Consider the following 22,787-nt stretch of genomic DNA (forward strand, 5'->3'; position numbering starts at 1 on the left):
CTTGGTTGGTTTCGGCTTCCCCTCATTGTCGTGATACCCGAACACAATACCACAACATAACCGTCCTAGGTTCAAGCCCCGTATGGTCCAGCTCAGGACTGGCTATCCCGCTATGGGTAAATCAATTAGTAACGTCAACTCGTACAACTTAACAACATACTCGTCTTCGGTTCAATCCTCGTATGGGCTGACTATCCGGCTGCCGGCATGATCGCGCAGGGCGTTACGCCAAGATGAAGAAAAACAGGAGATCCGCTCTCAAGAGTGGTTGAGGCAGGAAGAAAAACAAAGATTGTTGTGTAAAATAAGAAAAAGATAAATAAACCTTCTACGATCCTCCGCTCATAAGATTGATGTAGACAATATTTTTGATTTCATTTTTAACAGAAATTTCTTTTCAAAGTGTGGCGGGAAGGAAGAACATTTACTTACAAAAAATGCATGTTGCTTCCTTCCTGTATGTCCTTCCCGCTCCTCCTTCCGCTCTTGTTTCCCCACCATTTCCTTACTTTCTTCCCTTTTCTTTCCTTTTTGATTCGTGTTGCTGTTCAATAAGGCTAGCATAGTTTAGTATACAAGCTACGGGCAGGGCTGATTAACCAGTACACGCCTAGTCCGCCTACCGTTAGATTCGCCACTGCCAGTACGCAAATAAAGCGGCCGTGTGGGGCCCCACTCAAAAGTAACATTACTTCGCAAACCTTCTCTGGTTTAGCATTCCTCATATAACTTCTCGCTCGACACATTCGTGTGACCGCTTAGGGCCTCTACACCTGTTAATCCGCCACTGGGTGGGGGTCGACCTACCGGGTGGGAACCATCCGTAAACGATCCGGCCGACTCGAACTCGTTGCTCCCACGGGACGGGATGGTGGCTGGCGAACTACATACTGCACTCGCTGACATACCAGCGCTCCGTGGAGCCACGTGATCGACTGCAGTCCGTGGTCGAAAAGACCCCACAGCTCCCTGCCATCTTCCTGATCTCTTTGTTGTACAGGTGATCTTGCATCCCTTACGAGCCGAGGCTTAGCGCAGCAATTCAAGCCACATCCTCCCGTACAAAGTTTCTTCTTCTTTGAAGTAACGACCAATACTGTGGACCGGGCTGTAACGGCTTCTTCTTTACCTTACTAAAACCACGTTATCGGATAGTCAGTTCTTCATACCTGAGGAATGGTCCGGATGAGAATCGAACGCGTATGGCCTCGTAGGAAACGGTTTAATCACAGCATGCGTTCAATGAACCTGTGTGCATGTCGAATAGAGCAGCAGAATGACGTTAAAAATGCATTCTGCCGTTTAGTTTAAAGGGTATACAATATGTGGTATTTAATTGTTGCTCGTCCGTATAAAATGTTCCAAATCTACACACAACATCATACATGTGATTTAGGTTTTTTTTTTAATTCAGGACCAAAGGCCGGGCTGTGTTGCTAAATTGTGTTGTTGTGCTGGTCACAAAACGTTGTCCGTACAGTGTGGCACATAAAGTTGCACGAATTTGCGCAGCATTGGGTGTGCCACAGCCATTGCTTCTAACAATTTACCTTTAATTAACTAACGGATCAGGAGGATGATGATCGTTCGCGGCCAATGCCACACATGGGAATAACAAGGAGAAAGAAAACTCCCTCACTTGCGAGAAAGAGCAGCAACAACCACAGCTTTGCGCCTATAACATGGTGAGAATGGGACGGGACACCATCGTCTGTGAGCAAGAGCGAAACAGAAGTCAGAACCATAATCTTCCCATCCATAATCAGCCACCATAATTTGTGTGTGTGTGTTCGCCCCATACAAATGGTATAATTTTTATTTTCGCTTGGTCGAGAATCGCGGCGAAAACCGGATTTTGCGGTTAGGGTTACAGTGCGGTGCAAAAGTTTTGCTCATCATGCCATTTTTTTAAATAAAACATTTAAGGATTTTTAAATAATAATAGGTTCATATTAATTCTCATATTAAGTGTATTATGGTCGCATTATATTTAATATACTTTTTTTATTTAATAACAATCCTCAGTTGAAGAGTAGATCAAAATAAGAGCTCACCAAGCTAACACATTTGTTTTGATCGATAATCTTGGTTCTCCTTATTAGGGGTTCATTCATTAATCTTGTTAATAATAAAAACGCTGATAATGATTCAAATTTATTTACGATTTCCTAATCAACAAAGGATCGTGCCACTATTTCTATAATATCCATTTCCATCCATCCATATCGTGCCATTTCTATAATATCTATAATATCGATTATCCATATTTTATGTACTCCAACCGAAATATTTCTTAGACAATTATTAAACCTTGCTTTAAGGGTGTAAAGCACTGTCCCAGCAAGGGTAAGAAGCATCACAACATACGAGCTCCGTTCGGGTTTGATAAGCTTTCTCGTTTACCCCGCTTCGATCGTGGTGCGAAGCGCTCACTTCGTGCATAGCACTTCGGGCTAATGCGAAAGGGCACAGCACAACTACAGCACCACACAGCGCACAGCAGCGCACTCAGTTTTAGTTCTACGCGGCACAGGCAAACACGCGTGTGGCGTACCATGCCGTGGCAGCGTGCCGACCGTTAGCGACCGTGCCCGTTTTATTCCAATTTTCGTTCCGTTCGCAAAAGTGCGCGCCAACGTACGGGAGTACCGTTGGGAAAACCCCATAACCCAACGCAAGGGGCGCGTACGGCCAGCGCCTTCATTTGTTGCGTGTAAAGTTGCGTGTGCTGCTGCTGCATTGAGTTTGCAAAACTAGAATCAACGTGGCCAGACAGTTTGAAAGGAGGAAGAAGTATAGTTTAGTGCAAAACGTTTGCTGGGTGGTAGTTGAATTTTCCTCGATCAAAAACAAGGCTTTAAAGTGGTGCCCCCCTTTTTTGTTGCTTCTGCATCTCACTGGTTTAAGGCAGGCATAGAAACGAGCGCCGTGTTGAAAATTCATCCAAGCTTAAGCTCAAGCACTGGTATCACCACGTCCCGCACTCGAAGCGTGCTCAAGTGGGACACGGATTGGCCACCGGTACTGCGCGGCGGAGCGAATTTTCATCCACGACAGTGCCATGAATAAAGGACGGTTGGAAATTTTACGTGCAAAAAAAGAAAGAATGCTTGCAACGGCAACCGTCACAGCATAATGATGATGATGATGATGATTCGAGTGACAGTGTTATCCAAAACCGACATTAGATAGATGGTGAAGGCATTGGGCGGCAAATGATTAACAGTGTACTGCTCCTGCTCAATGTAGTGCGGTGCAAAGGAGTTTAAAAAAAAAGGCGAATGGTCAACCGGAAACACGTGCTGGCGAGCACCGAATTGAAACCGAATCCGGTTGAAAGTGCCTTTTCCCGGTGTGAAAGAATTTCCCGACAGTACTACTGTCGGCGCGCAGTAGGCCGAGCAGTGCAGTAGCAGTGACAAACCGACTGAGTGGAGGACGACTGAGTGAAACCGAGCGAGAGAGAGAGAGAGAGAGAGAGAGAGAGAGATAGTGAGAGTATGCTAGAAAAGCCTCCCAGCGTACGGTGGTAGTGTTGGTGCTTTGTTTTCACTTTTCGCCGTACCGGGCGGCGCTCGGTAGTGTGCGTGTGCGTTTCCGTGAGTGCCTTTTTCGCGCCGCCGTTTGTGTGCTACGATTTTCCGCGCGCGCTCGTTCGCTCCGTGCGTGCGTGTCACTGTTGTTTTGTGTTTGTTGCTTTGCTGCTCGTTGCGAACCGAGCAAGCCGTTCAGTCCGTATCGTGACGCCGTGTCGGTGAGTGTCGAGTGTTGCAGTGAGTAGTGGCGGTTGTTGTGCTTCTATCGCCCGTAACGTAAAGTGTAGCGCCAGCGGAAGAAGAAGAAAAAAAAAAACACGAAACGCGGAAAATCATCTTCACGTTGTGTGTAAAACGTCGTAATAAGAGTGTGTGGTAAGAAAATAAAAAAAATATTTGTTTTTTTCTCTCAATTTTTGTATTCAAGAAAGAAGGATAAGAGTGCGCGCGAAAGACGTTACTCTTTATTTGTGTGTTGGTGTGCCCTTGCTGGTGTATGTGTGTGCCGCCCACCCCCCATCGCCCCCGGTATGGGTGGCGCGATAAGTGATAAACCGTGCCGCGGCCGGGTCGCATTGGTCACCGTTGGGCAGGTTGTGCGATAACATATGGTAGCGAAAAACGAACCCTCCCAAGCGTGCTGAGTGTCGATGAAGGCCACCCCACCCCCGTTCACGTGTGCGTGTGTGTGTGTAGGGTGTGAGAATTGGTGTGCACCTTGAAAAGAAAAAAAAAACAACACTCCATATGTGAGGCACAAGAAGAAGTAAAACACCCAATAACAACAACATCATCAAACGATATCGATGGAGTTTTTTTTCTCTCGCTCTCTCTCTCTCTCTCTATTTTCTATCGCCACCCAACCGCCCTCTTGAGCGCTTCTTCGCTGACCACCCTGTTGCGTTGGCACCCCCAACCCCTGCCGTCATCCATCGATCGATTCGATATGCGATTAGAACCGGGCACACACCAGGGCATGGCGCGTGTGAACGAAGCAACGAACAACAACAAGAAGAAAAAAAAGCGGCACAAAACTTACACTTGCGTAACATAAAACAACCACACAAACGCACGAAATTGCAAAGCTTGCACCTAGAAGTGGGTGGGTGGACAAAGGGGAAAAGGGCGATGGGGAAGGAATTTGAAACGCCGCGACTACAACAATGTGAGGGCTCACCCCCTGAGCGGGGGCAGTGGTGGTGGTCATAGTGAAGCAAAAGTGAAGCTTTACAAACAAACAAAAAATCGTCTACTCCACACACCGACACACACACACACACACGTTGCGAGTGAGTAGAAAAAAGGGGGGAAAAGAACAGAAACCTACCACCCAACCCCCCCACGTTGTTGTTGCCAGCAGCGGGTAGCAGCAGTAAATAACAAAAGTTGCTACGATTATCCATCAACCCCCCTTCATGTGTGTGTGTGTGTGTGTGTTTGTGCTAATTTCGTGCCCATGCATAAGATGATGCACCCTTAACTGCACGCCGTGTGTATGTGTGTCTCGGTATGTATGCGTGCAGACGCGTCAGGTGCAACGTGTACTGTTTGAAAGGTGGAGAGGAGTACGTTCAGAAGCGGCTACGGCTACTGCGATGCTACTTTGAATGCGCACAGCCCGATGCACTCGTTGTAGGGGGGTGTGCATCATCGATAATGAAACGGCAAGCGCGACCGGCACAATAGAAGCGGCGGCGGCACACCGATACACACACAAACGTACCAACAATGAATGCAATGCAGGAAGGGGGAGGCAATCATCGTGACGAGTTGTTAAAAGTAATTCTTTTCTCTCTCTCTTTTTTTTTTGGTTTAATTTTGTACCCAAACAGGTCGTTGTGGAGAAGTGCAGTGAGTGCGTGAGTGAGTGTGTGTGTGTGTTTGTGATAGAGAGAGAGAGAGAAAGAGGAAGAAGAGTTCAACGAAGAGCACACGCAAAGCCGTTTGACAGTTGCTGGTGGAGATAAAACGTAGAAGTGTAGTAGACTACCTCCTACTAAGGACAGGTAAGCGGGAAACCTTTTTTAAATATGTCTACACTAAAACTACACTTACTTTAAAAATTGGGGATTTGATCCACATCCCATCCTATACAAACCAGCGCTTTTACTTCATGCTATATTGCATCGTCCCATCTCATCCACGCTCGCTTGCGACCATGTTATTGATCGCGTTAGCTCATCATCAACGCCCAAATCGCCCGAAAGCGTACCTCCGTCTCCGAATGACAGAATGCTGCTGTTGTTGCTGCTGTATATTAAATCGTTTGGGCCGTGGTTTGGCAGGCGAAATTAATTTCTGCCGACCACCACCAATTGCCCCATGCTCGGATAGCTGGTCGGTGCTATCTAATATACTTTAATAGCCGGCGGCAGCCGCGGGTAAATGGGGTGAAAATGATCGGAAAGAAAGCAATGCGATTAAAATTGTTGCGCGCCTGCGAACCGAGCGGACAGAGCGCGATGAGTAAGGAGCAGATCTTGGGAGGGGAGGCGGGATGACGATGTTGGATCATTATCTTGTCCCGGATGCTTTGAGTGGGGTGCAAATTACTGTCCTACTGCTGCCTAGACGCGGAAGAATTTGTTGTGGAAAGGAAAAAAGAAGGGTCTAGCAGAGTGTTTTTGAATTATGAAAATTTAATACTGTTTTATTGAGCAATTTGTTAGCTCACTATCTGTTCTGACTCATGTAAGGAGTGAACAGTAGCGAGAAATTTGGGTCATTCTTCAAGTTTTCATTCCACTTTTTTTCCTCAACACTTCTTTGGCAATGTTAATAACCTCCTGAAAGCTACAAAAAACAACTTCGAGGAAGAGGGTTGCTTCGTGATTGACACGGCGATAGAGCAGACTCGCAATGGGCCAATTCAGCTGAAGGTATCCGCACGATTGAAGATCGAGGACTGCATGACGTTCCACTGCATGGTTTTACTTAGCTGTAGCTCGCTTGCAAGACAAGAATGAACATAATTGTTGGTTCTGCTGCGTAATTGATTTACATCGGGTTAAAATGTGTTTATGGTTCCGCCAGCAATGTCGCGTATCAGATTGTGTCTAGCATAGATAGTTAACAGAACATGACATTTATGAGCAGAACAGCACTGAAACAAGCGCGCTACCATCGCTATCAACTACAACGGGGTAGGAACAACTGAAAACATTCAAAGCCGATCCTGGGGCGGAAGAAGAAAGCCAACTATCCATAAAGCAATTATGGAATCTCGGTGCTCAACCCGGCTCAACTCACAAACGCGTACACACGCGGACACGCAAAGCACAGCGTTTGTTTTTTTAGTCGTCTTCTGTTGCCTTCCAGTGCGCCACTGTGACCACCGTGAGACGTTAGACGCTCGCATAAAACACACAAATAAATAGCTGCAACATGGCAATTGTCGTTATTTACCGCAATGGCCGCCCTCTCCTTCTCCGACCTCTTGTCGGAGAGGTTTCCGCCGCATCTTCCCGCCTCGTCTTTTTTTTTCTTATGCGGGAGACTGAAGCTCCGAGCACGCGGTCCAACCCCACCACTGTGTTTGTGTGTGTGTGTGAGTGTCCGTGTGTACACAAGTCTTCAATTAATGCTACCGTGTACGTCACAGCATGCAAACATGCAACGCAAAGCTACCGCATGCTCGCCTCGTTACTTAATGCTGGCCCGGCATGACATTGAAACGGAACGGGCTGATTGTGGGCCCGTGGAGGAGCTGAAACGCCACGCTTCCCTCTGGTGGTTCCTCCTACCCGCCCAAAACGATGACCTCGTTTTTTCTCCTTCTCTCGCAGTGTGTACGATGATGAACGGAGTGTAGAACAAGCTTTCGTCGTATGTGTCACATACGAGCTCGTCTTTAAAGAGTGAAATGCGAGGCACAGAATTTGGCAAACCGTGGCCACACTACCAATTGCCAATGTAGCCATGGAACGGTTGGACTTGACCTCCTTCGTTTAGCGGCTCCCAACGCCACAGCCGAACCATTAAATCGTAGCCTAACGAAGTGATTAATCAATTAACGCGCGTGTTTTTTGGGGGGGTATGGCGAGCTTTAGCAGCTCGCTGGGGGTCTGTATTTTCTGATTTGTGTTTTGATTTTCTTGTGTATGGTGTGAGAGCTACTACACCCTACCGAGCAACGAAGATGATCATGCTGATGATGCTGATGATGATGGTGGTGGTGGTGATCGAGCCAATAAAGTACAGCTTGATTGAGCCCGGCGCTGGCCGGTCGTAATGGGGGCGCTTAAAGGCTTCCTCGCCGTGTTGATGGTGCGTCAATTGATCCGATGTGGTTTTACTGTCGGTGCTGGTGCTAGTAGCATCCGTCTATTATTGTCTTGTTTGCCTATAACAAGTGCGTTTATTGCAGTCGTGCATCTGAATGGGAAAGAAATGACACTCGCGCTCTCTCTCTCTCTCTCTCTCTCTCTCTCTCTCTCTCTCTCTCTTTCTCTATGGCTATTGTAAAGTCGTAAACCCAGGGGAAGGTGCAAATAAGGGTGCTGTAAAAGAGATATAAAGATAATCGAAAACAAGCTCATAAACTGGCCCGTAAATCCGTACTCCATTAGGAAGTCATCATCTGTAAGCTCGGACACCTTCATCAGCATCCGCTCTTAACCTTGTTAGGAAGAGCGTACCGTTCGTGTAAGTGTTGACACCAATGTGACACCAATCCACGCCGAAAGCTCAGTTTGGCGAGTTCATTCTGACCGTGACACCACAACAAACTTCTTGGCGTTTGACAAGAACAGCCTTCCTACGCCTTGTTCGGCATTAGCTCTAACTACAGCATCCGACAGCCGCGCATCATGTTCGTACTTGCCGGAGCAGGTTGTTTGTGCTGATTAATTGCCACGACAGTGTGTACCTCCATCACCACCGCCCCTCGCCGGGCAGGTGGATGGGCTTTGCGCGTTTAATTACAACATATTTGCACCACGACGCGTGCTCTTGCACTCTTCCCATTTTCCCTGTCCCATAACGGAGCTGTGAGTGTGTTGTGGTGGGGAAGTTTTTTTTCCTCTTCTCGTTTGTTTCGCCCGTTTGTTTGCCGATCTTCTCCGAGCGACCTTAGCCCACCACCACCACGGCTATATCCGTCCCTCGATGCTTGCTCGGTGCGGTCGATGTTGCACTGTAAATTGTACATGATTTAGCACCGTCAACATTCTACACATTGCTGAACTGCGTTTGATACGGCGTGATGCAGTTGCAACTGCGGTTGTTACGCCACCTCCACCACCCCTCGCGTCTCACGGTTCGACGCGTATCAATGCGAGTACCCAGGGCCACTGGGTCGCGTGCTTGCGGCAGTGCTCTGGGGGAGGCTACTGTGCTACGCGCGAACAGAGGGCGGGCTTCTCTCGGGTGGGTAGGCTTCCATTTGCGGATCTGCTGGGTTAATTGTTGGGCTATTTAAATGCTCCCAAAGAGCGTTTGTACCGTCGAAAAGATGGCATCAGGGTAGAACATACTGATGCTAGGCATCCTGAGCTTTCGCTTTGGTAAAACTATAAAAAATCCTGCAAAGCAATCATCTCGGGCCTAAATAAACATATGTCTTTTGCAGTGGCCTGACGCATATGTTTGTCAATAAGACATAAGGCAATGAACCGTGTACACGTGGTGCAATAAACCAGCAAAGCCTAGACATACAGTGCAAAACAACAGTACAAAAAACAAAACACGTGTGATAGAGTCTGTGTAAGAACCAAACATACCGGAGATGCATCTAATAAATCCCATGCTCATAAGAAGGCTAACAGATAATGCACCAGACAAAAAAGGCACCATAAAGAGAACAGAACAAATATTGGACAAACGACATGATCCTACACAAACAGGAACCTTTTGCGAAGGTTATGCCAATAGGATATTCAGTTTGCGTTAGCACCAACACCACGAAATACCAACACATCTCTGAAGAGTGAGCCTATGTGGTGGAATTTACATTGCTGGAACTGATCGAAATACATGCCAGCTGTAACAGCTTGTACATCAGTTTCTGTGAAATGATAAACCCAATGCGCATGCTAAATATGCACCCCGGGGTTGGCCGTGTATAGCGCGAATTATCGCGCTTAAGCGATTATGGGTCATCGTTGAACCGTTCTTTATGTCGTCATTGTTTCCCTTATCAAAGCCCGTACAAGCTATGTGCTACAAGTGTCGCTCAGTGCATTCCGCATGCTTTGCTGGCGTCATTCACAGTGCAATGTGCCATATCACAAGCACTACTGCCACTGCCTTGTTGCAATATTATATTGAGTTATAGAAAATAGTTTGGCAACAGATTTCCCCATCCTTTCCGTTTCACTGTGCTGCATTGCGTGTGGTCAGAATAAAGGCCAGCCTATGGTTTTGTGCTGTTGAATTAATCCCGCTACAATGTAAGACCTCCAGTGTACGCTTGGTTAGGTGCAGCAAAAACTTGATTATTTATACATTTCAAACTGACGGCGGTTGCTGCACGCTGCCTAGGCGGTAGGCAAATGGATGAATATAAACCAAAAAAAACTGAGTTCAAAAAGGAAAGTGAAACCGCACACCACAACGTTCGTTTTGGGTGGAGGAAGTAACCTGAAGACATCTCTATCCATCCACCGAACCTAATCTAGTTACCCTTGCCGTCGCCACCAAAGCAACTCAGTTGACGTTTGTGTTGAAGTTTTCCTCACCGCAATATTTTCCATTTCAGTTGCAGTTTTCCAATTCGGATTCGGGATTGAGTGTCTCGCTTTCCTCTTGAAGCTTTCGTTTGCTGGAACTTAGATCTAGAAACGATACCACTTTCGCCCCAGTTTTTCAAGTCCAGTTGCTCTTCTTGCAGAGAATATCTTTCACATGTTGGATGGGCAGATTCTTTAGTGAAACTACCAGCAAAGGAAAATCCCAACCACAACCGCTCTTGCGCGACCGATCAACCGTAACCAGCGGTGCCCACTCCAACCGTGATCGCTTGCAACGTTGTTCTGGTACGCTCCCCTGTCGGAACCAGCCGTACCCATTCGAGGGTAACCGTTTGGGTCTCTCCAGCACTCCGGCAGTAGTGCATAGTTGACATGAGTTTTTGCACCGCCAAGCGTAACTACAAGCCCCGCCAAGGGGGCAAGATGTCACCTGAGGCGCCCTTTGCCAAACTGTCGCAAAAGAGGATCGTCTGTAGATCGAATGAAGATCACGAAGTGTGTGTGTGTGTGTGTGTGTGTGTGTGTGTGTGTGTTGGAAGGTGTGTTCTGATGGCGGGTATAGTGTTTCGTCACAATCACGCTTGCAAGGTAAGTCCAAATGCACCAACGGGTTTAAGTTTTCTCGCCACAAACACGTACGTTCTAGGTGCTCCACAAGGGTTTGTGTTTGTTGTTTTTTATTCCAACGCAGCCAACCAACGCAGCTCCAAACCCTTTTAATGAACCAAACCACAAAGGGGGGGCCAGTGGTTGTGTGTCTGGGTCTGTAAACGGCACCATTACATAGGCAGATGAGCTGGTGAACTTTTGCACGTTTCATTAGGTCTTTGGGCCGTGCAATGTTATTTACCTCCGAGGACTGTGTGTGTGTGTGTGTGTGTGTGTGTGTGTGTGTGTGTGTGTGTATGTTACCTTTTCGGATGTATATAATGTTTTGCTGGCGTGTGTGCTTTAGTTTTGTTCGTCGCAAATAACGAAACGCTTAGCGCTTTTAAAAACAACTGCGTTTGCAGCGTTCCGCCATTTTTTTCATAGCCCGCACACACTCACACCGGAACGAAGCGACAGGGTGGACGTAACGAATTGTGGACTGTGTTGTTTTTTTTTTACAGTAGCTAGCTTTTTGTTATTGCTCTATTTGTTCTAAATACGTCAAACTGTTGTTGGGCGCTTTCTCCCCCTTTGCCTTTGGAGGTAAAAATGTGACAGAGAAGTGAAAAATTCACTCCCATCAACCAACTGCCGGGGAGTGGAGATCGAGCTCCCTTTCCCCATTTCTGCTGGCATTGAAGCCATGGCATGTCATGCGTCGTGTGACAGATGCCGCCGCCGCCACGTTTGCCACTTTCGTTTTGGAGAGTGAGAGAGAATCTACCAGCACGCACCCCCGGTTTGGTTCGCTCTTACTTTTCAGCGTTCGGTAGCGGTAAGGGACACATTTTCGTCATGCCCATTGGTCGTGCCCGGGCCTTCCGGGGATGCAAATTGTATTATTCGCGCCGTGCTGTGGGTTGATTAATTCGATTTTTTGTTTGTGCATTTCGGGGAGGGACGTTTTACTGCTCTATACTAGCAGCGCCGGGTCGTTTGGAACTTTCTCCCGTTGCGCTCGCTTTGCGTGGTTGAGTGTTGGGGGCTATCTGTTTAATTGCTAAATGTATCGAAGAAAATTTCAGCATCAGTAATTTCATGTAAATTCAAATGCGTTTCCTAACCGCACGGCGTGCGACAATGTGTGCGCCCACCCTGGAGGCGTAATCGCACAGGTTAACCTTTTGCGATAAAGTGGAGAGCTTTCAAAACCATCCACCGGGGGGCGACATTTCGCTCGTCAGCAACCTGTTGCGCGCACCGGGGTCGATCAGCAACATATATATATAGGGCGCACATCCAAACTGGACACCCGTTGTGCCGATGACACCTTGTGTGTGGGGACGTTTGAATAGGACAAAACACAAAACAACCGAACCGATGCGGTCTAATTGTGTTGATAATAATTGACTCCAATTGCACATAAACACGCTCATAAACTCATAAAAGCCGTCAAAACTGACCGCGCGTACTTCTACGAACAAATTGAGCTGAAAGTGACCAAAATCCGCTCCCCAAAATCAGTCCCTTGGCCACAGTTCCATCCGTAGAGGGTTGCCTTTAAATGAACCCTTTTTTAAAGGCCATTTCATGTGGAAGCCCTTCGGTGATGCGGTGCGGAAAATGAGTGAAATTTTCTCACCAACCGATCGGGCATGTGTCAGGAAGCTGGAGGAAAAGGGTGTAGAGTGATGAAAGATATAGCGCTAAATTTATCCAATCGAAACGACGGAAACACCCGCGACGTGTCGATGGTAATAAAAAAAAAACATCGTGGAGAGGGAAATGTCTTTGTCGCTTCATAAATTTCGATTTCATTTCATTTGAGTCGTATTTTTTATGTTTTTTTTTTGGTTCATTTGGGCAGGCTTTCCATCGTTGTGCAATACTGTTTTGAATGGAAAATTAAGATGGCGTAATATAATCGGATCGTTGATTAGAGTTTTGGGCGCATGTGGGCACAGCGAATGAGTTATTTATATACAACTTTGAGTTAAATTATGTCAATGCAGAAATGGTTCATGTTGGAGAGAAAATGAAAACCGATTGAGGGGGACGAGTTGATTTTGTTTGTTTGCAAACAGGGTAAGAAGCGATTCAATTGTCTAAGGAGATAGGAGTCGCAAACTTGAAGCTACATCGCTACTTGTCAGTCGCGTTGTTGTTATTGTTGTGCTGCGTGGTGGATGTCTTCACGTACTTCCGGTTGATACGTTATCAGGCAAACTGCATTTTATCGGTCGAGACTTGCTTCGCTCGCGGGGTGAAATTAAGGTACAAAGACAACACATTTTGAGTTGCCTGTTTGATGTAAAATCGTGTAGGTAACCTAGTTTTAATGAAAACAAAATGGAATGATCAACTTGCACGTAAATTAGATACATCCTACATGTGTTATGTGAAGTTAACTGTTAATGAAACTGAAAGATACTTTGAGCGGAAACAATGATTTCATTTATTCTTCCCTTCTTCTCCACTCATAAATCCATTCTCGTGCGAGTGTCGGCCAATGTCGCTACGGTATTGACACAAGTGTTTTCCGCTTCGATTATGTGTGTTACGTTACGGCGACACTCGGCGTACGCGTCGGAGAAAATGCCAAGAAGTCGATGTAAAGTAAGTAAGATTTCGAAATATCTCCACTCACACGCCCACACACCATCGGTCGGTCTTCGGTGGATCGTTTCAGCTATGTGTGTTGAAGCAATCCCACCACGCACACACACACACAGACACACACACAGACACGCAGCAATTCTAGTCCATAAGGCTCGGATAGATTTACATTCGAGGGATGCCTTACAAACGCTGCGCGTTTGCTGTAACTTTCCCTGTGAGGTTCACCGAGCAGTAGCAGGATGTGTATGGGTGTCTATTTATGTGTATGTGTTTTTTTAAAATATTTATATTGCAAGCTCTCTGTGAAGCTCTCGGTGCGCTGTATCTCGGTTGACGAATCGGAACACATCACTCGAAATGGTAACATCGTTCAATGGGAGGGCAATGTCGATTGGGGGGTTTTTAGAGACATTTTAATGCCAGCCAGTGACTAATAATCGAGTGGAAATAATTTTAAATCTATCATCATTAGTGTACAAATTTGGGAGCAATGTTTTCGATGAAACACCGTCTGCACTATTAGAACAATATTAAGGACATCGATCGGTACGAAAATAATGCGCTTTTAAGTGTTTGAATGTTTTTAAATTGCAAAGCTTAATGTCATATTTAGCCCGAAATTGTGTTTTAATGAAAGGAAGTGAATTATTTGGAGTGATTTGCAATCGTATAATAACTGTCCTATCTGTGGCTAATCGGTCTGACGAAGCGCTGTGTTAATCATTGTCCTGGTTATTATTATAATAACTTTATATCATATCGTACAGTGATCCCCATTTACCTTTATAATTCAGATTATTCTTATCGAACTGCATCGCACCGGTCTGAGGGTAGCTTTTCAACTCACCTTTCTCTGCCGTGTGCTGCCAGAGTTGCAGGGGTCGTTTGTGCCATCTCATGGTCCTCCTCCCCACACGAGTGGTGTGGTCCGCTGCACCAGACATCAGTTGTCTTCCTGATAATTAGGTTTTAATAGATTAAATGGTACATACACGACGCTAATGATGGGGAGGGATCAAGACATGCGCTCATGGGGGGAGAATTGACAACTTGTGCGTTGCAGTTATGGAACATTGGCATGGGAATTAGTGTTGCAATGCCTGTTCAAGGAAGGCTACTTAGAGATTTAAATGATATTGCAGTTTTGTTACACGTGTCTAAATGAAGTAGTTTTTAATTAATTAACTTCCAACGACTTCAGAATGGAACGATACTTGCTTGCCGTAAGAAGAATGATCTTATTGTTACGATCACAGCTAGACCGTTTATGCTTAAATCGCTAAACATAGTTATTGCCTTAAAACTATAAAAATTCCTTACATAAAAAAGACGGAATAACATTTACTTTGTACCACATTTGTATGCTACACTCGAAGCAACATTTCAGTTTCAACGACCCCATCAACGCGCATTCAAAGAACTACTCAGTCGGGGGAAATAAACAAAAAAAAAACGAAATACTTCATATCAAATTGTAGATCGCAAGATCTCTTTGCAGTGTTTACTTTATGCTTCAAACGTTTCTTTTTTTTTGCCAACGTAAGCTGTTAAATTAAACCACTTTACCGCCCGCAGCGACCAGTTGCCGCGATGCAGTGCAGTAACGCAGCGCAGCGAAACGCGCTAGTGAAGGACTCCTGCTACGAGCCGCAAATTAGGGACGCGCGGATTGATAAAACGGAGAGAACCTGCTGCTCCGTAACGCAACAGGCCTTTAATTCTTGGAATGTGGTGGAGATTTAGTTAGGAGAAGAATATGCGGTGTTTTTGCTGTTCAACCGTGATGTGTGTCAGTCTGTAATGTGGCTCCTTGGAACGGTGGAGCCACCGTAGTACGTTTGATCCATGTTGACCTCCTGCATAATGGGTGGTTGATGGGCTTTTTAGTGTGTGCACAGTCCAACAAAAAACCCAAAAACAGGGAACAGTTTCGCTGTTAGAGAGCTCTTACGAGCGCTCAAGGACACAGGTTACGGTGTAAAACTGTTCGCCAAAAACGGATGACTACCATATTCAAATGTCACGTTTAACACAAGCACTTGTTTCGTGAGCATCCCGCCGAGAAGCGTAACTTCTTTGCCCACTCTGCGTTTGATTGCTTCATTGTGATGTTTTTTTTCGTCGGGAAAAGATTCGTTTTTCTACGTTGCTTCATCTGCCACACACACGCACACGCGAAACGCAAGGCACACAGAAGCGACATGAGCTTTTATTTATGGGCCATCTTATTTATGAGCAAAAATGAATCAAGCTGAACAGCGCATAAGGAATAAAATACACACAATCAAAGGTGTTAAGAAGAACTTAATAAATTTGACTGTTTTCTTTCCTCCTTTCCTCATTCATCGCCCTGCAGTGCCCTGCATTGGATTTATGCGATTGCGAATCAAACAACTTGTGGCTCGGCGGTGTGGTGTGGCATTGCTTCACTAGAAACCGGATCCGGGCTGCATTTGCATCGCATTCTCGGCTGCCGGTTACAATGTTGCATCACAATGCTCTAACCGCAAGAGAGCAAAAAAAACCCGATAGAATTATTTATTGCATCCGTACACTCGATCTCCCTCTTGCGAGACACTTTTAATCGTGATTTAAGAGCTCTTAATTTCAGAATTCCGAAGACTTTAATTGCTCCCTACCTGTTGGACACATTACCTCACAATTGCCCTCTCTAGAGTGCACAACGACCTTACGCCTCCTATCAGGAACCACTTAGGAGTTGGACAAAATTGGGACATTTATGAGGTGGCGTGCCGTAATCTACACGCGCCAACAAACGGAAACAAAAGCCAGCAAACCAGGCAGGCAGGCAGCAAGTGTGCAAGTGCCCTGGCGTGATAAAGCAACGCGCTCCGCAAGCCCTTTACACAGCCCACAAGCTGTGGGCCCCGGTGGGTGCTTGTAGATTTTCTCGGCAAACCGATAAGATAAAGGATGGCCAACCGATGCTTCCACAAGTGCCCGTTTAGCCGTTCGCCCGCAGTGACTTGGGCTGCCGGCACAAACGTTTGTCCGAGTGGTGACGCGCCGCCTGACAGCGGCCGTCTGATAAGATACGGTTCCGTTTGAAAAATTTGTGTGTTGTTTTTCAAGTTTAAGCGGGGGCCTCGGAATTAGGTCTAGGCCTACCAACGTTGCTGCTGACTAGGCGTGTGAGGTCAGTTGTTGTGTTTTTATGCCGTGTAGTTTGGTTTGTTTGTGCTGTCGTCCTTCGCAAAACCGTTGCAACCTGTCGTGATGGACCTACGATCATCATGTATCGTCATGTACAGGGCCCGCCCGGAATATGTTTCCACCCTGTATAGTTTATCGATGTGATCGTTCACTTTTGTGCACGAAGCCTGGCAAAACACGGCCCCCATGGTTCTGGAACGGAAGCGCGTGACGAATTGGTTTCGTGTGGTGGGACAATTTTCTATTTATTGCCTTCCCCGATGGCGTGTCGAAATCTCGACGCTACAGCTCAATGTCAACAGTGTGCGGCCTGGGTACATCGGTACATCGCGATCGGTAATTGTGTGATCGGATGTGCAAAAAAAGGTTGTCCCGGATATGCTTACATTTCAATCATTAATCAGTGTATGGAAAGAGAAACAACCATTTGAGACGAACGGGCATCTCCACAACTCAAAGCAGCTTCTAGCATTGTGAGCTCTTTTGTGATCGTCATGCAAGTGAACGAGAACCTTAGGAATAAGATGTCACAAATCATCGTGACACAAAGCCGTGTCATCCTGAGGCGCGTCTTATAACAGTTCATTATCAGGCCAAGTACACACCACGGTTGGAGCATTAAAAATAGTATCACAGTAAGCTTTCTACTGGTGGACAAATATCTTAAATAGCTACACACACAAAAACGACCTTATCACGCTAATCTTGTACCGTTCCGGTGTGATTCTACTGGTCCTATGAGAGCCTACAAACGTGTCCTCAGTTGTCCTACAAAATTGCGTTCGTGCTCACAGAAGTTCTAAATCCCTATTCCAATAACTTCCCACATTCCGGGTCGTTTGTCGTTCCACACACACACTGGGTTTCATTGATAAATAAATAGCAATGGACGTGTGGACGCGATGCGCTTGCAATCTCTTTAAGATCTCCATTGCCACTTGTTGCGCATTGGAGACCGGTAGTGCCGCGCACGTGGCCAAACAAACCGTTCCGGTTTTCATCCGTACGGGAGCGTTCAACTTCTGCAACGCGAACGACGACCACCAAGGAAGTCAGCAAGGAAGAAAGAGAGCTGCGGTGTGGCACATGGCGCAACGGGACAAGGGACAAAACACGATCGGCGCTATTGATAGTGGGGAGGGGTAGGTCGTAGCACCGCCGATACCAATTTATTTAATTGCGCTCCGTGTAGCGTTTGAATTTCGATTGACACGCCAAACCAATCGATGCGAACGATTGGGACATTGTAATGGGGCTTTTTTTTTTCGTCAGGAGGAGGTATTGTGTTCCATTTTTAACGTGTTGATGTGTGGGACGAATGGGAAAGTGCTTTTGGATGACGACAGTGGACAGTTCCTGCTTTTATATTACACAACGCAAGAGAAATTAGATTATTAATAAGAAGTCATCAGCTAGACCTTAATGTACTCGTACATGTAGTACGCCTAACATATCCGCAGCTTTCGGTTAATTTGGAAGAAGTAGAAAATATGATACAGCAGATAGCAATCGCTTCAGATCTCCAAAAAAAAGCAATACTACAAACCGAGCCCAGGAAACGATGGCAACATTCAATTACAACGACGCGCGCCGGAAGGTTTTAGAGCAAGTCGACGGGGAAATCGAATATCGCGTCCTGCACGCGCGTTCCTCGCTTCGCCGTTGAGGTTCTCGGGCTGTGTCATGTGAAACATGACACCTGAAGAAAGCTTGTCTGTGTGTGAGTGTGTTTGACGTGTACCGTAACGAACGGACGAAATGGGGACGGTAGGAAGTTACGGAGGTATACCTTTTTTTCCCCTCTTTTAGCGTCCTCGCTTGATGCGCGTCCTTGTGCCTGGGCTTTTTGAGGCCCTACACGAATCGATCGAACCGAATCGATGAAGCGTTGGAGTTCACGTAACCCAAAATAAATGCTGGCATTCTCTTTAAAAGCAAAAAACAGCGCATATTTACGGCGTCTCTATAATTTGGCGTTTGATTTGTTTATTCTTATTTATTGTTTAGCATGCCAATACGCTCGCCTGTGAAGATGCGGGTGACTTCAACCTGAGCGACGCCCCAAGGTGCTAATGTGTACCACAAACATACTTATCTTCTCGTGTGCCTTTTTTCCCTCTTCCTACCACTGCCCACCATTTGTTCACAAAAAACAAGCACAACGGGGTTTTTTTTGTTCAGTGCGTTGCAATAAACCTGTAAATCGTAGATTAACACACTCCGCGTGTCATTTAACACAGTGAGCCACCGTGATCGGAGGCTGGTGTTTAATTATCGCTGTTTGTAAAAGAAATTGAATATGATTTATTTTGTTCCGCACTGTTGTTGCTTGGTTTTTTTTTTTGGGGAAGAAAGACCAATTCGAAAACAGAAGGGGAAAAGAAAACAAAAAGCCAAATACGTTTTTGTGTGATTAAAAAGAAAAACGGCAGGAAGAGAGGGAGAGAGAGAAAACCTTAATGGGTTTTGCAGAAGACGTTTTGCCGCTGAAAGCCCTACATCGGGCCAGTGAAACAGTGCCCTCCAAACCACCCACCCACCCCTCGGTGTCGGTCGTAGAAGATAATAATCTGTCATCGTACCGCCATCGTACCACCCGCCATTATCATTCTGCTTGTCCACCAGCAAAGTTGTTGAGATAAACACACAATCTCTTACCCTGTTCCTCGTCATCCCCCAGGATGCTCTAAACGCCCACATAACCACACTGAGAGAGGAACGTTGGGAAGAAGATGTGTTTTTTTGCTTCTTCTCTCTCTTCCTACAAGTAGTAAATAACAAACACTGTACACTGGTCGTACACATCATCTGCCCCAAACAGGGATACGGATAAAAAACACAAAGCACACACACACACAGTGCGACACAGAAAATGGCTTCAACCTCGGCAGAACGAAACGTGTACTACCTTCGGGGGGTGTCTCTTACCACTGCACAAGTCCCCGGCAAAAGACAAGTAGATGAAGGTCAGACCTGTGTGGCTGTGTGGTCGACATTGCAACCGAGAGAGAGAGAGAGAGAGAGGTGGAATTCAAAAAAAAAAACAAAATACCCATCCCATTCCCATAAACTCATACCGGCCGGCAGGTTGACATTTGCATGATGATGTGGATGCACCGTGGAACTCTCCTTTTCAGTCTCGATGCGACGGCTTTTGTCTGTGGAACCCGCTTTAGCGCCGAACTCCGAACGAATGGGGAATGTTTACCGAACATAATGGAGTTTTTTTGTGCACGATTTATGGTGCACGGCTGCATGGTTGTCAGGGAATTTTTAATCGCACCATCACTGTTGAAGTCATCTTCAACTAAGGGGGGAAAAATGGCGCTAAGAGAGATTACAGGTGTAAGCACACGCAAAACCAATGACGATAAAGCATGACGAGAGGAGCACTGCACTTGCTCCAGATTAGTTAGGTTCAGTTCTGTTCTGGTGAGTGATCCCGTTTTGAATTTCTATCCATGCGGTGTAGTGGTGGCAGGGGGAGAATTGCGTTCAATTACCACCGGGATGATAATTGGTCCGTCAGCGACGAACCTGACGATTAGCTCAGAATCCATTCTGAGAGTGTCAGCACCAGCAGCAGCAGCAGATGTAATCCCCGGTCATTGACGTTTTGCAGGAGCTCCTAGAGAGACGCGTGATGAAATGTAGAGCACAAGAAGGAGTTGTGTTTCCGCAGTTCATTAACAGGAGCTCTCTGGCGGAGTGCCTAACGGTAGTCATGGTTTAGAGCGATAGTGATCCTCCAACCACACGGAGCAGAAAATACAGTCTTGCTAGCGTATCTGCACGGTTTTGGTGCCTTTTTTCCTCCCCAGATATGACAATTGCTAAACTGAGAAGTGAAAACACGCAGTTAAACAGAGATACAGGCAAAACAATCTGCACACAGCATCATTTCCTGTTGCGATGATGATGATGTTTGGCGCTTCATAAAGCCGGGCGCCATTATCACGCAATCGTTCAAAGCACTCACTGGGACGGTATTACACGCATGGATGGTACAATTATCAATGACACGGCCGTGGACAAACACGGCCACGTGTTTGGCTGTGTGTGTGTGCTGCTGTTAGCCCATGCGTGCAGTCTTTAGATCAAGTAGGCCCGAGCGCGCCCCGTCACGAAACGTCAAAAGCATGCGTCGTTAGAATGTGTACGACTGGTTGCTCCAATAGAATTTGTGGGTTCTAGTTTTGGGCTTTGGTTGGTTTGCTGGACAGTGGAACTTTGTGGGCCCATCTGCTTCTAATTCTGTTTTCGTTTTTTTTTTTAATTAGTCTGGATATTACTGCACTATGCAAAAAACCACGACCACGACCACCAAAGAAACACCACAAAATCTCAACCACTTTTGTCCACATTCGTCGACGACCCAGACGGATCCGCACTTCGACGAAAGTTGAAGTCAACCTGAGGGGTTCGGTTTAATTTATGGCTTCCTTTCCGCACTGCCCGTCAAGAAACACCGCAACAAGGGCCAGAGTGCGAAACGTCACCAGCGCAATATGTCCGCACTTGGTTCGGGTTCGGTTGCTCGCAACGTCATCTAGTCATCGTCGCTCTGCGTGTGTTTGCGTTTCTATGGTATATCTTTTGCGCAAAGTTTTGCGTTAAGCTGTCGCGGCACTGGTCTCGGGATGTTGGTGGGTTTTTCCGCCATGTCAGACATCTTATCAGTCTGTCGCGCTCGTCCGCGGTTTTGTTTTGTTGCTTCCTACTTCCACAACAAAACAATTGCCCATTTTTGCCCATCAAAAGTGTGTCGTTTAAATAGACGGTACACGGTGTACGTACCTCCAATAGACACACACACTCCACTCCACACTTGCATATGGTTCTGAGCGCATTTTTAAAGGCAATGGCGCGAAGCTGAAGCGAATAACAATGGAAAGTCATCGCCAGTTTGGACGGCCGCTCTCTTTCCCGCAATGGATAGAACGTTGGTCGCGTGGGGTGGGAGGTTCTGAGGAAGATACTCGCTTTTAGAACCGTGTCAGTCCGGGTCGGGAGGGGTTCCAGTTGCAGTTCCAGGTCGGGGTGGATGAAGAAGGTAGGTAGATAGCGGCGTAATGATTATGATGATGATGGCGGTGACGTTGTTTGTTATTATTGCTGCTGCTTGCCAACCTTCCGGCCTGTCGGCTTATTTACCGAGCGGACAGTAATTCACCGTCCAGCGGTCCCGCAACTACATAAGCAGCGGTATGTCGCTGTCTCTCTATCTCGTGCGTCTCTGCGTGTCTGTGGTGTGGTTGAAGTTGAAGACGACGCTTATGCAAAGCAGAACCCGCGCGGGTTCGTCTCACAACGACTAACGACCGCGAGGGTCGTTTGTGTCTAAGTCAAAGTGTGTGTATGTGTGTGTTGTGTTTGTCACTTTAGCTCGAAAATCGAAACTCGTTGACAAACCACCAAACAACCGGGCCGCTGGACCCATGGACGTTCACGGCTGGTGAAGTGTGTATTAATGCCATCACGAACATACCGCAAAGATCCACACACAAATCAACCAAACTATCGGGAAGAGCGCGTCCACCTCTAGAGCCGTTGTCTAGACCACACACTCCCCGCAAATTGGAGCACACACACGATTCTGGCCGCACATTCTAAGCGCAATTCTCGTACCCACCAACGACGTCAATTGTCACGGTTTGTCGTGTATGGGTCTACGTCTCCGGGACGTTGGGTCGTTGTCTACCAACACAAACACGCTCTGCTTTACATAATAATCAGCGAGGGAGAAGAGAGAGAGAAAGAGAGAGAGAGAGCTCAAGGAAGTGAGCTCTACCTCTCCTTGCGTACTTTCGGTTCCGTTCCATTCCGTTCTGTCTGCGTGACCCTTGAACCGCACGTGCGGCTTATAAGGCGTTCGGTAGGAAGCGCACGCAAAAGAGTTACCGCTCTCCAAGCCAAGGGTGGTAAACGGGGGTTGTCCGGGACAGAAGGGAATAAGGTCATCGATTGGTCGATCGGGGGCCGGATTATCAATTGGTTAGCCGATTGACTGTGCAGAGTGCATACAGACAGGGGAGGAGGGTTTCTCGCTTACTTCAAAGTCGTGTTGTGTCTCTCGAAACCGGCCGTAATATTGACTCTTCCCAATTGAGTGAACTAAGCGGTAGCGGTTTTCCAGTATCAAGCGGGACGAAGGATTAAGGTGAACTAGACGGGCTAG

General features: G+C 46.7%; 1 protein-coding gene across 1 annotated transcript in view; it reads left to right on the top strand.

Moving 5' to 3' along the window:
* The first annotated feature begins 2,513 nt into the window (after positions 1 to 2,513).
* LOC120904796 overlaps positions 2,514 to 22,787 on the top strand; it is a 38,099-nt gene continuing 17,825 nt past the window's right edge. The window contains exons 1-2 of the mRNA XM_040315146.1: positions 2,514 to 3,911; positions 5,369 to 5,542. The gene's annotated coding sequence lies outside the window, so the exon portion shown is untranslated. The remainder of the gene's footprint in view (positions 3,912 to 5,368; positions 5,543 to 22,787) is intronic.

Source organism: Anopheles arabiensis, chromosome 3 (genome assembly GCF_016920715.1).
Source record: "Anopheles arabiensis isolate DONGOLA chromosome 3, AaraD3, whole genome shotgun sequence".
Lineage (NCBI taxonomy): Eukaryota > Metazoa > Arthropoda > Insecta > Diptera > Culicidae > Anopheles > Anopheles arabiensis.